The sequence below is a fragment of the Erpetoichthys calabaricus genome, chromosome 11 (genome assembly GCF_900747795.2).
Source record: "Erpetoichthys calabaricus chromosome 11, fErpCal1.3, whole genome shotgun sequence".
NCBI lineage: Eukaryota > Metazoa > Chordata > Cladistia > Polypteriformes > Polypteridae > Erpetoichthys > Erpetoichthys calabaricus.
This window is the reverse complement of record NC_041404.2, coordinates 93,619,396-93,634,457: the sequence shown is the minus strand read 5'-3', so window position 1 is coordinate 93,634,457 and position 15,062 is coordinate 93,619,396. Positions and strand designations below refer to the sequence as shown.

At 37.5% G+C, this 15,062-nt stretch overlaps 1 protein-coding gene across 1 annotated transcript in view; it reads left to right on the top strand.

The window, feature by feature from the left end:
• Positions 1 to 9,382: 9,382 nt before the first annotated feature.
• Positions 9,383 to 15,062, top strand: part of LOC114642651 (circularly permutated Ras protein 1-like) — a 334,580-nt gene continuing 328,900 nt past the window's right edge. Inside the window, exon 1 of the mRNA XM_051933702.1 lies at positions 9,383 to 9,482. The gene's annotated coding sequence lies outside the window, so the exon portion shown is untranslated. The remainder of the gene's footprint in view (positions 9,483 to 15,062) is intronic.

The window sequence follows — 15,062 nt, the reverse complement described above, 5'->3', positions numbered from 1 at the left end:
TGCAGTTGTTTGCCACCTCTAGTGCTGAACGTGTTCATGACAGGCATCATGCATGCAGTGTTCTTGAGTGCTTTTTGGTGACTGATATAACAGGACACAAGAAGGACTGGAGGAAAGGTTTCATCTATTATTCTGATGAAGTCAGGATAAAAGGACCAGAATACGGGAAGTCACAGTCATTTGACCAGCAGTACTGCTGAGGAATACATTCTTTTACTGTTTTTGAAGCAATATTAAGCCATACACAATCCTTTTCAATAAATGGGGTTTTCCCAAATAAGACCTCAACTCTTTTTAATCTCCTTATATCATTTATTACACATTATAAAATCTGAAGATTGTGAAGATATTCTTAAACACAATATCCCAGCATTTTGAAACTGGGTTGCTTTTAGAAGTATTGGATCCTCCAGCATGATAAAGATCCTGAGAATTATCCAAAAGCACTCAAGAATGGATTTGGATGAACAACCAGATCATTGAGCCCAAAAGTATTATGGAAACTGAAAACAGTAGGAAGATATGGGATCCTCCTTACATTGAAAAATAACCACTATTTTCAGTTGAAGAATGGTGAAGCATGTCACTGGATGATTAAGTGAAGTACTAATTCTTGGTTGCAAATATTTTTAGTTTTTTTTTTTTTTTAAGTAAAAGTACCAACATTTAGGTTTTGTTTTCTAATGTTTAAAGCTGTGAATAAAACTAATAGAAGTAAGAACTCCTTATTTTGTTTCCATTTATTTTAAAGATATGGTTAAAACTGAAATTTGACAGCCACAAGAAGAATGCCAGATTTACATTAGACTGCCTGGCGTAAGTGCACAAGAGATTACAATGTGTAAATGTAGCCAGCGCTAGTAGTCAACATGTCTTGTAAGATTCTTTTACCACCCTTTTCAATCTAAATGTCTGACTGTTAGACATTTAAACTCTTGCTGTCTAGATGAGAAATGGCCCAAACCGTCAGTTTGTTACTTCATGCTAATGTGTTCTACAGCTTTTACTTCTTCCTTCTTCTTTACTTCTTCCTATACTGTGTTTAATTTAACAATGTAAATAACTCTGTTTCATAAATATATTTAGGATTTGGAGTTGAATTATTATTTTCTTGGGGAGCTGTATTGTGTTGCCTCTTTGCATATTATGAATATTTTTGACTGCTCAAAAAGTTTCTCCTTCAGTACAAAACAGTAGCGTCACTCTGATGTTAGCTTTTGACATATAATTTTACTTATGTTTCATTTGCATTTTGTTTTTTGTTTTTTTTTGTTTTTTTTTTTTTGTTTTGTCATGGCGTGATACTTATTTTGTGTCCCTTTTTAACTATTCGGGTTTACTGGGAGACAAATACTTTTGACTTCTTTTCTTTATGTAGCCACAAGATGGCAGTACATTGTAAAAATGTAATGAGTTGCCATCCACGTTTGCAGTTTCCCCTGCTGTCTGGCTGTTTATTTTATGAGCTGCCTATACAGCTCGCTGTGAATAAACTGTGTATATTTTAAAATGTGATTCAAATTTCCACAGCACTGTTTGGTGAAGAAATCTGGTTTGTGGCTAATAGAATCCGATACCTGGGCCTTCTCCCCTTTATTAAATTCCAAAGTACAAAAACTGTCTTGTGCTGACCGGCCAACTTGAGATATGGTTATTAGTTAACTAGCATTAATAATAAATGGAGTAAGTTAAGCAAAACTTGGAGCTACTATAATATCAGGCACTTCTAACAGCCACACTCTGGCCAGATCACATCCATATGAGGCCAGCTCTGACACAAAACTGATGGAAACAGTTTCCTTTTCTGGCTTGTAAAGGAAATATTTTGGAAAAATATAATGTGTTGAAGAAGCAAATATTTATACACTTTTAAAGGACTCCTGATGTCATATTAAAAAATTATTCATTTGTTTATAAACCAGCATATTCCATCCATTTCTGGGTCAAGTGGACCTGCCCGGCACAACATTGGGTAGAAGGTAAGAACCAATTCTGGATGCAAAACTGAAGCATCACCAGACACGTTCACACACTGGTTCAGCTTACAGTTCTAAGGAATGGTAAATACCTTATTTTTACAGTCGGCGTACTTGCAGAAAAGCCATTTGAAAATAGTGAGAATACAGAAACCAGGATTCTGGAGCTATGAGGAAGCAGCACTAATTACTGTACACTTACTATACAGTATGCCACCCCTTCAATTCATAGACTTATGTTTAATTATTATAGATAATCTCACTAACATACCAGATATATTAAAGGAAAACACACTTCAGTGGGTACACAATGGCTAGATGTGAAATAACCACATGTAAAAATTCATATTTTAAAAAATAAAAATAAATGACGCATCTGGTTCTCAGCAGTGTTTTGCACAGTATGTGTAACGGAGTCATCAATGAAATGCTCTTTTAGCATACAAATCTTGAGCAAACGTAGGCAGTACTGAGCATATGTGTCTGTAGACATCTCTTATGTTAAATATGCAGTGTAATTTACAGTATATTAGTACATTCCACATAGGTCATTTTTTACACAAATGTGATTAATGTCTTTATAATTATGGACATTTGGCAATAATGCAGCAAGCAGCATTTAAGAAATACTCTCAAGTAAAATCATTGGCATAAAAATGAACTTGAAATACATTGTGGATAGTGGATATCCATAAAATGGGTTATTGTAGTGGGAGCCACCATGGCAGAGGCACCCACTTCATCTTATAAATAAGAAAGAAGAGTTTCAGATGAATATACAGTCGTTTATTCACCTGGCCACTGCTTATGCAGCACATTGACAGCTTTTTAATTATGGTACAGTTAAAACATGCCTGCCTGTTCAACAACATGAACACGGTGCAATTTGTTTTTCCACTATACATCTAAGAAAAGGAAAAGTAAGTGCTGTCAGGTTAATTTTTCACTCCTGCATATAGTAATAAAATCTGGAGGGTTTGGATTAAAGATGAATGTAGGATTTATGAAGAGCTGATCAGACATGAATGCAACCCATAGGCTCTGTTGGAAAGAGTTAAACTGTTATTCCATAAACTCTGAATTTTGCTGTCTAGGTTGCTGCTTTTTTGTAAGTTGCTGATCATTCAGAATATAGAGTTGGCATTTCATCCTATGATCTCTTTGTATTGTTTTAGAAGAAACGCCCACAGATACACAAAGCCTCTTTTTCATTTATTTTGCTTCACTGGAATAATTTACAGTAGCTTCATGTCATTCTTTAAGCTTTCCTTCTACATCCTACTGGCTTTGATATTAGGTTAACTGCTGACTCTAAATTAGCCTGGTTTAAGTCTTGCTGTTGCATTCATATGCAGTGTAACCGAAGCTATCCGGGTGGGCTCCATCATTTTTTACGCATTCAGTTTGATTAAGTAGGTTCTACAAATGTCTGGTTGGATGGAGTTTTCCTTGATATGTGTCTATAATGGGTTTTCTGCTTTTGTTAATTTTTAAACATTATAGTAAGCTATCTTTGCTTATAATATAGCGAGAGGGTATTATTCATTGTGAAATGTAATAAGGTTGGTAAGATCTTCACATGGGTCATAGTGATACATAATGAGGGGTGCAACATGATCCACCTTGAAATATGCCAGTCTGAATAAATGACAATCTTCTGTTCCCCTCCCTTTGGTTCCATTAAGCTAATTAAGCAGCCATCAAGGGCCTGTTGTGTAAACCCTCAATTGGACCATTTACAGAGCGCTGCATATTTCATAGGCTGCTTAAAGCCAGAGTTCATTCAGAACTGGATTTGATTTCCTTAGTAAACAATCAAGGCTGAATAAGGTTAAATCAGTCTAACATCTGTTCATTTCTTCCTACTCTGTTCAATGTTTGTATGGACTGGGTGTTGGGCAAGGTTGTGGGGTCCAGCGGCTGTGGGGCATCTGTTGGTGAAGTAAAGGTTCATAGATCTTGACTTTGCTGGCGATGCTGTGATCTTCGCGGAGTCAATGGAGGCTCTGATAGGAGCACTTGAGGGAGTTAGTGAGGAGTCTGAGTGTCTGGGCTTGCGAGTGTCCTGGATAAAAACCAAATTCCAGGCATTTAATGACCTCTTGGACAAAGCCATTAGTAGTGTGTGTATGTTTGTGGAAAGAGTGTCGACCTTGTCGAGAGGTTTACTTACCTTGGCAGTGACATTCATGTCTCTGGTGACTTTTCCTATGAAGTCAGTAGACAGATTGGGACAGCATGGGGGGTCATGAGGTCGCTGGAAAGGGGTGTATGGCGCTCCCGATATCTATGCAAAAGGACGAAGGTCCAAGTCTTTAGATTCCTGGTGCTTCCTGTCTTGCTATATGTTTGCGAGACATGGACACTAATTAGTGACCTGAGATGAAGACTGGGCTCCTTTGGTTCTGTGTCTCTCTGGAAAATCCTTGGGTACTGTTGGTTTGACTTTGTGTCGAATGAGTGGTTTCTCATGGAGTCCCAAATGAGGCACATTACCTGCATTGTGAGGGAGCATCAGTTACGGCACTACGGCCATGTGGCGTGTTTCCCCGAGGGTGATCCAGTTGGTAAGATCCTAATTGTTGGGGACCCGAGTTGCTGAACCAGGCCAAGGGGTCGCCCACATAACACCTGGCTGTGGCAGATAGAGGGTCATTTCCAGAGGGTGGGACTGGACCGCTTGTCTGCCTGGGGGGTTGCCAACCGGGATCCTGAGTTGTTTCGCCGTGTAGTGGGTGCGGCAACGCACTGTACCAGTGCATGCTCCCCAACTTGACTTGACTTGAGTCTAACATCTAAATCTAAATTGTGAACAATTGTCAGAAGTTTCTGGCTTTCCTATCATTTTCCTAAAGTCCTCACTACACACTCTAGGCAGATTGTTGTGCCTATTTAAAAAAATATGCCTAAGGAATCATTCATTCGTTTAGACAGTCATATTTATTCACTGAACCCTTTATTACAGCACTGGTACACTGGGGTCCAGAGTCTACCCTGATAACATTTAGCACAATTTAGTATACAACCCTGAATAGTATGCCACTTTCTCACAAGACACACTTATGAAGACTACACTGATTTAGAGTTGCCAGTCATCCCAACCTCCATATTTTAAAATCTAGGAGGACACTTGTGTACTTGAGAAACCCGATGCATAAATCATTTTTCAAACTCACACAAAGTTGTTAGCGCCAACATTCCAGAATGTATGTCTTTGCTGTCTATGTCTGCCAATGAGACCTTCTGCTACATGTCTTCTAATTTTTTCCTCATTAAGCACATATTAGAGGACACACAGCTTTGTAGCTCCAGCTTTCTGAGACTCTCTTTGTAAGCCGGTATGTAAGTCTCCAAGCACAAAATTTAAAAGAAGGTCCTTCAACTCTTCTCTTCCCACATTTGCTCTTTGAAATGGACACTATAAAGTATATAGCTTCTCTACTTTCCATTTATTTTTACCTACTGAGCATTTTTAGTGTTCAGTCTTTAAATCTGAATGCCTTCTGAAAAGAAGCCATAAGTCAAGACTTCAATGGCATTCTGAACATCTTTTGATTTGTTGGTATTTTGTGATGGAAGATCCTTGACAAATTCACTGTGCTTATCCAAAAGAGAATTAATGAAGTTGTAATGAAATATCGGCATGACTTGCAAAGGAGAGGAAGGGATGGCCTACAATGTTGCATAAATAGTAGCTAGTCTTTTTCTGTGACTGGTCAAAGAAGATGAGATGATTAGAGGGAATACAGTATTGCAGGCTTTGAACTGTGCTAGGGAATCCATGAAAAGTGAGCTAACAAATATTTTAGCATGCATCCGGTTATTGATGTCTCTGAAACATGTGGTAAATATATAAATGGCTGATGTGCATCCTCAAGTAATTTTGGATGCTATCATATTGTTTGTAGCAATGCGGTCTTTTGCTGGTCATATGATTTGTGATTTTGATTTGTGATGTCATTTGACTTCCTTTAAAAGACGACAGCACACTGACTAGTTTCTAGGAACTTTGAACCAATAGTAATACAAAGCAACAAAGTTAGGAATTTCAATACACTTCAAAGAAGTACTTACGGAAAGGTTGTTAGTAGAAGAAGTTTGCTTTTGACTTTGAGTTTACTGGGCGTCTTGGTTTTGATAATTTGGTCTTCTGGTAAACATGATTTTGAGCCCAGCCTATTCTTTTACTATCCTTTACTTTTATCCCTGTTATAGACTTCCTAAAGTCCATTTGGATCTGTCATCTTGCCAAACAACATTTCTAACATGAACTGAGTGTCAATAGTGTATGAGTAACACAGAATGTGTCAAGGCTCAGTGTATACAAAAAATATTTTGCTAGACATGTCACTGAATGTTTTGCAAGTTATAGTGACACATAGACTAAAAAGAGGCAGCACATATTTCAACAGTATCTGGTGCTAAAACTAATTTGAAAGCTATATCCGTAAGGTGAACCCATAAGAACTTGCTTCATGAACCCAACCCTACATTGTTAGTGCAATGCCCTGCCTATTTGATTTGAACTGCAGAGCAATGATGATTTTGTTAACCTGGATTGACAGAGAATAACCCTTTGATCACGATAAACTGTTTACAGTTGAAAAGTCTCCTAAGAAGACCCCTATTAAACATATTGATGTGTGTTTGAGCACAGAGAGAACATTGCACAAGTTAAAAATAAACATAACCTATTGCAAGGGAAAACTTTTCCATAATTTCAGATTGTACATTGGCAATCGAAAACATTGAAGTACTAGTGGAAAAAATGAATGATACATTGTGACAGGTGCTGTGTGTGCTGCTCTCTGTTTCTCATTTATAATGATAATGTCAGAGTTGATGTAGCGTTGAAAGAATTGGTAGCTATGTTCATGAAAATATGAATTGCTACATAAACATTTGAAGAAAACGGTGTTTAACACCCTTTCAAAAGGTGGTGAAAAGGACTGCCATTAACAGAGTTGATAATGAAGAGACAAAGGAGATGCAGATGTCAGTACTAAAAACATATGAATTGGTAAATGTGCCTAACAACACCAGTAGAAGAAGGGAAAAGGCTGCACAATATTCACTTTTGGATTGGACATCTAAATGAAAAACTGAAGTTAGCTAACATTATTGTCTAATTGGAAATGCAAACGTGCCATGCCAGAATATATCCACATCGCTTAGACACTATCACGCACGTGTGCATGGGAGGCAGCTAAAAGGCTCAAAAGACAATAATTCCTTGCCAAACCAGGGGATGGCAGAGTGCATTAATCCTTGCTCTTTTCCATTAGCAGACCAATCACGGGAAATTCCATTTGGGTCAGATGATGTCACTTCCAGTTCTGGTAGCAAGATGCCACTTCTGGCTCCAAGGACGTCACTTCTGGTTCCATCATCATTTCCTGTCTGCCATATATATACAGTAAGTGACATGTTTTCATATATTGTTTGTTCTTTGTTATGGACTGATCTGTACCAATTTGAACCACATCTTTGCAATGATTTGGCAGCGAATTGCAAGTATATGGGCAGCTGCCCCCAAACCTTTTTCCTGTGTTGTGTGGATTATTTTACAACAAGTAATATATAAATAAACCACTTATCTAAAGTGCTTTTGCTATTGTTATGCCATATAGTGATGCAATAGTCAAAATGACAGAAACATATCATTGCAGACAGAACTTCTCAAATGCAAGGAGCCAAGTAGCTGCAGTGGTCTATTTGTCAATCTGTGTCTTCTTTCACCACACTCTTTAAAATCTACTATACAAATTCATCTTTAAGCTGCACTTACCTAGTGGTACTGTGATCGTGAATGGATAACAGCAATGTTAGCTTTTTATTTTTTCTCAGTGTCAAGTCTTTTGCTCACTTTCTTTTCCTCTCTTTCTGAAACCCCAGCACTATAAAGTGCATGGACTGGAGAAGTTAGGGGCTGGTGCTGGTGTGGGTAGAGCCTTTGTAGTAGTAGATTTCGTTGCCATTCACTATAATATTTTTCAACAAACTGTCCCCAAATGTGCATTCTTACACTACAGTAATATCTTTACAAGACCTTTTTTGTTTTAATTTACTTTTATGTGCAATTTTAGTTTATTTTTTAATATTACAATCTGCAATATTTATTTATTTTTTATTTCCATGTGTATCTTATATTTATTTGAATTTTATTTACTTTTTCATTTTTTTAGATTTTCAAAATTAACTTTATTATTTTTTCAATTTTTTGCAGAAATGTATTTATTGTAGTGTTTTAGTTAAATAATCTGTTTTGCAAAAAATTAAAATAAGGATTTGAGTTTATTAAATTCTCCCTGTTGATCTTTTTTAATTTAGACTGCTAAAATAATGGAAATAAATTTTACCATGTCAGGACCCGGATTGGAAGATAAGAGGAGAGGAGGGCACCACTGAGTCTCTAGAATCGCCTCTGGCTGTGTTGAATGACAGCAATGGAACTTCATGGAAGTTGTTGTAGCCAGATAATTATGCCTCTACTGTCTGTATAATATTTGTATACACAATATGTAAATCTGCAACTGTTAATTTCCATAATATAAAATTGTGTTGAGAAATTCGAATCACTTTAAGTTTTTTGTCAGTTTATTCGTACTAACTGAAAAGCAGTGGTTCAATGTGCATTTCACGATAGTTCTACAAGAGTCATTATTTTTTCTGTGGTCTAGAAATTAATGCGTGTGCACCCAGTTGTTGCCAGACCCCGCTTTAAAACTTCAGGCTTCCCCTCTGCCTTATAGACATTAAGTTGGATGCATTTGTCTACTGGTAACCCTGGCAAAGTTCTTACATCTGCAAGAGCCCGAAATGTACAGCACCACAGAAAAAATATGCCTCAAAAAATTTATTGTCCACGTAGGCAGCGCTAATCTGAACTAAGGCTCCATAATCAACCTTCCTGGTTAAAAAGTACCCGTGACGTTGTCTGTCTTTCACTGTCACGTCTGCTTGGATCTGAGGAGAGGCACTGATGCTGTCGAGTCGCATTTATAGCGTTTCCTACCTTGGCACTCTCATCAACTTAAAGGGGGTGTCTTCGGGGGACGAGGGGGGAAGCTATTGTACGTAACTCCATGAAATGTAAGCAGAAGGTGTGCAGATTAATTGGGCGATTAACAGAGAGAGAGTTAACGCTTTAATGGGAATTCTGTATTGCAAAAACGGTTGTCATTCTGTGATTGTCCTCCTATGGAGGCAGTACATTATGAGCCTACCAAAACATTGACTTCCTATTGGTTGTTGCAAATTGTTAACGAAACCTGTCTTTTTACAGTACTTCAGATGTCTTGCTCAAGTGTTAAGTCAATATACCTTGTTTGATTTGGCGTGAACGCGTCGAGAAGTGGGCGGAGATTATCGCTAGCTTGTATAATAATACACATCCAGGGTAACTTTGTAGGCGGCACCCACAACAGCACTTGGCAGGTGCGCATAGGCTGACATACCGTACTTTGGAAGACAATAAGTGGAAAGTTTTTTTTCTGACTTACAGAAGTAAGTAGTTGAATCTTTTCAGTGCTTTAATTTGTAAGAGAGAGAGAAAAGGGAAACAAATTAAGTGAAAATGCTTTTCTTACTCACATATGAGTAATTCACTGTTTTCAATGTTTACATTTTATATGTGCATACATCTCAAATTACAATCGGTTCGTAATTGTAAGTTAGGGCATTCGTATTCAAAATAAATTAAATACAATAACTGGAAGTCTGAACATTTTAAACGAGCCACACAATCAACAAATATACACGCTTATTTGCTTTTTTGTATGTGTGTGTATGTGAATCGCGCGACTCGTTGTAAAGCAGACAGTTCTTGACCAGAAGGCCCAAATCTGTTTAGAAGTCCTGGAACATTATCTTCTCAACAGTGTCCCCATCATCAAATTGAAACATTCGATTCGTTGTATTTATATACTCCTGATGAGTTAACAAGTGCTGCATTTATTTATACAATACGTGGATGTGCTTGCTAAACAGGCAAAGCTGGAACCAAGAACGTTTTTATATTCCGCGGAATCGTCTAATACTTCTTCTTGAGTTACTTATGAGGCTGAAATTAGCTGCTTATTCGCAGCTCTGAAAAACGTTAAGCATATCCGTGTGCCGCTGAATTATGCTTTATTCATGCGATAATGAGCACAAAATCTCCAGCTGTAACATTTAGTGAATAAAGAAGACATTGCGACTTTACTCAGAAACGCAATAAAACATAAAAAATGAAACCCTTTCCTCCCATTATAACCTATTTTTGTTTGTATAGTTAATATATTGTAGCGACCTCCGCGTCAGGTTCGAAAAGAAGAGAAAAAACAGACGGACGAAGTAAAGTTCACAAAACAGTTTACGTGAACAATAAAGAGGGGAAAAACACAGGGTTGTAAAAGCAAAAAAAAAAAGAACGTCTTTGACTTTGAACTATTTACAATCTCCTATACTTATTTCTGTCATATTTGTGGATATGAGAAACGCTGTTAAAGGAAAGCAAAAACAGAAAAAGAAAAAACGCCGACTTCGTAACTCAACAACACAACCTTCTAGTTCCTTCTCCAACGAGCCTCTCCACCCTCTTCCCGTCCCACCGCGCTGTATTCCGCCTTCCTCAATCGGACATAACAGTCATTCCAAAAGGCCTTCAACCCGGCTGGGACGCTACAATATATTTGAAAACGCCTAGCAAATTTAGAGTGTTTGGTTCAGTAGACATAGGAATGGATAAAATCCAATTTCACTTAATCTCTTCTAAGCAATGCTAATCTGGTCAATCTGGCCTTTCATCCAGGGTCAAGGTCATCTGTTTAATTCTGGCAGCAACAGCTGCAAGGTAAGCATCTATCCTTGACAGGTCAGGAGACGACTTTCTGTAAAGAATGTTACACATTTGGCTTGATGAATGGCTTTCAACTATAGATATCAATCTCATGAAAATTTGATTTCTGAATCAAAATGAGGTCTAAGAAGTTATACTTTTGCTGCACCATCATGTTTTTGAGTTGATCATTCTTAATTTAATAAAATAGTGTGTTTCAAAACAAAGAACAGTACTTTAAAATCAGCAGTTTTAAAGGCAAATAACTGTGTTTCAGTTTGATATAATGCAAAAAGTACCATACAAATGGAATTAAATGTAAATTTTGATGATGAATATAAAATCAAACACTATACACATTAATTTTCCAAACCCACTAATTCTGGTGTACGAAGTAGGAGCCTGTCTCAGCATCATTTATGCAAGGCTGCCAGTTTTTCTAAGGGAACACTCATGTGGCCAGTTTAGAGTCTCCACTCAAGCTGTTATTGTGTCTAAATCTGTATTACAGTGCACCAGAAAGAGAGGAATCCCAGCTTTACTTTATATTATGTAATGATCAAGACATAATTCAGAACACTTACGATCTGGGTATTATAATAGAACATGTTTCACTTGATCATGGCTGAGTAAATATGACAAAATGTAAATTATCACATTCAGTTTCAAAAGGGCAAGTTTTGAATTGATGAAGGCAACAGATGTCTAGAAATGTCTAGGAGAAATGGGGTAGGTTTAAAAGAATACAAGGTAGTAACTTTATGACGGAAAGTAAAAGTAATAGGTTAACTAAAAGGGCTTCATGAAGAATAAATGAGAAGATAAAATTTTTAAAAAATACTGAAAGAAAGACAGCTTCCAAGAATCTGTAAGAAAAGTAGTGACAGTGTTAACCAATGATCAGAACTTCCATTTCAGAGTGATTGTGCCCATTGAAAACATTGATTTAATAAACTGGGAAAATCCCACAGGATTTTCAAGGCAAAAATAAGCCTTTTGTTATGGTAGTTTTTATCACATTATGGAATGGGATGATATTTCATGACTTGTGAATGCTTTGGAGAGCATAATGATGTGACGAATCAGTTTTGTGTTACAGTGGGTGTATCTTGTAGTGTCACACATTTGAATGAGAAAGTTAGAAAAAAAAGGAATATTCTTTTTTTAATACAGGACCTCACATATCATTGATAAAGAAATGGAGATTTTTTTATTTATCCTCTATATGTAATGCATGTAGCTACTGTTGTCCATCTAACTATCCACCCATTTTCTAATAGACTTATTCAGTTCAGTTTCAGAGGGAGCATGTGCCAGGGAACCAACCTTGTATCAGGCACTATACTTGCATACATTCACTCTTACACATATGAGACCAATTCTGAGGAATCAGATAGTCAAACCTGCATGCCCTTGGTGTGTGGGAGGAAAGGACAAGCTGCTGTTTCCTTCATGTACTCATGCACGCTTAAATCACATGACAACCAATGTCAAAAATCAGTCAAAGTGATTTTCTGACAAGCTTGTTTTGAAAGGTGTGTTGTTGCAAAACCAGTTTTAAAGAGTTTGTGTAAATGAAAATACCCCGAATAATCTTGGAATTCACTAATTCATGTGACACCGATATAATAATACATTTTTATTTTTAGTATTTATTTTTAAGCAGTTTTTTTTTTAAATTACTAAACAGAAAATATCCATACATTCATTTTAATACATACACATGTTAAAATATATCAAGCATTCAGTATTGATCAGATCATTATATAAACTCTATGCTGAAATCCCCTCATGAGCCTTTGAAAACTGCCAATTTTGGTTATGTTTAGGAAATCCCACTACATCTAGAAATTAAATTCAGGCCTTGATGATTTTTATGACCTTGTTGGAATAACACTTAAAAGAAAAAAGGAGGAATGTCAAAAGGAAGTATGACAAAAAATTTGTAACAATGCAAAAGTCAGTCTTTAATGGTTATTCATTCTTTTAGCATTAAAAGAACAATCATGGAAAAAGGTGAATTGTATAATAAGAAAACAGAAAATTAAATATTAAGATAGGGAGAAAATGTATTCTCATAGTTTGTACTATCCTGATGCCATCATTTCTATGTCAGTAGCTGCAAGGATTATTCATGACATACTAAATGATCTGGTAAAAAGATTATGCATTAAAAATAACAAAAATTATAAAGTTGCTTTGACTGGATAATATTTATCTTAGAATACTCAAAAAAGGTTGAAATTATATGTAAAAACCATTTAATTTCTTAAAGACTGACAGATCACAGATGTTCTGATTAGACTGACCCTGGTAATTATGATTGAGTTAGCTTAAATTATGTTTCAGTAACTCAAAGAAAAAGACAACTGTATACATGTGATATTCTGTACCAGTTGTGTCAGTGGACAGCAGGGTTTTTTTGATAGGATTGAAATGGTCTAACTTAGTATACTGAGTTATCATGAGGAATCAGCTAAATCATCTGATAGCAGTAGACCATGCTATCTTGTGTACAGTAAATGTTAAAAATCATTTAATGAAATATCCCTGAGAGACTAATCATCAAAGCACTAATAAGACTGTACAATAAAGATATTGCTTCCTGAACACTTATGGATGTTTGTGATGGAGTTTAGCCTGCTCATCAGAAAAGTTACCTTTAAATTGTCCTATTATGTAACAGTTTATTACAATTGACAATTTCTGTGATTTCCTTTCATATTTTAAGTCTACTAATAAGTTACTCACAAAGTAAGCTGTTTTTTATTTTAGTCCAGACCTGCGTGATAATGCACTCAGTGCCAGCTGCACAACATGAAATGAATTTGCTAAGGCTTAGGTGTGCGTGGGAATGCTTAGTCAGGATGGATGTTGGCAGTACAGGCTCTAAAGTCTGCTTGATACACACATGCTTTACATTATGCTGATATCAGTTATTACATTGTGGAAGATGGCCGGGACCCATGCCCGGTCGGGACACCACTTTGACACTGGATCCGGGGAAGCAACCATGGGATGCACACTACGTCCCCCGGAACAGTTGGTGGCAGCCCCCCCCCGGGTTGCGTCGGGGCCAATATTTTGGAACACTGGAGCTCAACCGGGGCCAAAATTTTGGAACACTGGAGCTCATTCCTGTTGGGCTTCGTTTCCACCGCCAGGGGGAGCCGCACGGCCTAACGAGCCCGTCTGGGCGGGAACGCAGCCACACCCGGAGGTGCAGCCGGAAGAAGGTGAACGAGCACCTGCAGCACTTCCGGGTGGGCCAACAGTCACCACTCTGGGCACCAAAGTCAGGAGGAGGAGGAGGAGGATGAAGACGACGATGACAACAAAGCTACCTCGGAGGAGTGAAGGAAGAGGAGTGATTTTTGGGTGTTTTTGGTGTTTTCTTTGGTGATGTTTTGGGACTGTGTTGGGCCTGTGAGACATGGGGAAGACGTGCCCCATGGCCGAAGAAAAATTAAAAACCTTTTTGTTTATTTTTATACGTGCCTTTGCTGTCAGTCTGTGTTGGGTCGACGCCTGTACAGCGCCTTTGCCACAACATATACAGATCCACATGTTCTATAGGCATATTATAGTGTGCAAACCTAGCATTGATTATCTAGAGTACAATTTGTAAATAGCAAAAATGTCTCACCAAAGTCTCAACAGCCACAATACATTCTGTTACATTTCTGGCGAATACACAATAAGGCCCCAAAGGAGCAGTATGACTGGTATTTTTAAGGAAATGTATGAGCTCTAGTTTGGTTGTAAAACTGGTGACCAGGATAAACCATGGGCTGCTCACATTTGTTGTTCCACATCCGCTGTCAATCTGAGAGGTTGATTTAAGAGGTACTTAATAGCCAAAGCCGTTCACAGTCCCAGTTAAATAGCTAGAACAAAAGGATCACATGACAGACTGTTACTTTTGTCTGAACAATGCATCTGGTTTTTCTACTGAAAATTAGAAATCCCCAATCTGCCTTCACTCATGAGATCAGTGCTGCATGGCAACGGTTTGCTAGTACTGAATCCACCAGAGACATGGAGCTTAGATTAGGCAGATGATGATGCCACAGTGTAGGTGGAAAATTACATTTCTCCATCTTTTCAAATGTGTACGTCTAGTGAACTTCATCTGATAACAGAGAATAAATGATCTGGTCAGGAACTTAGATATGTCAAAAGCAGAACTACTGGGTTCAAGATTACAAGGATGAGGTTTGCTGTCTCCAGATACAAAAATTTTGTTGTGTCAGAGCTCACAAGGGGAT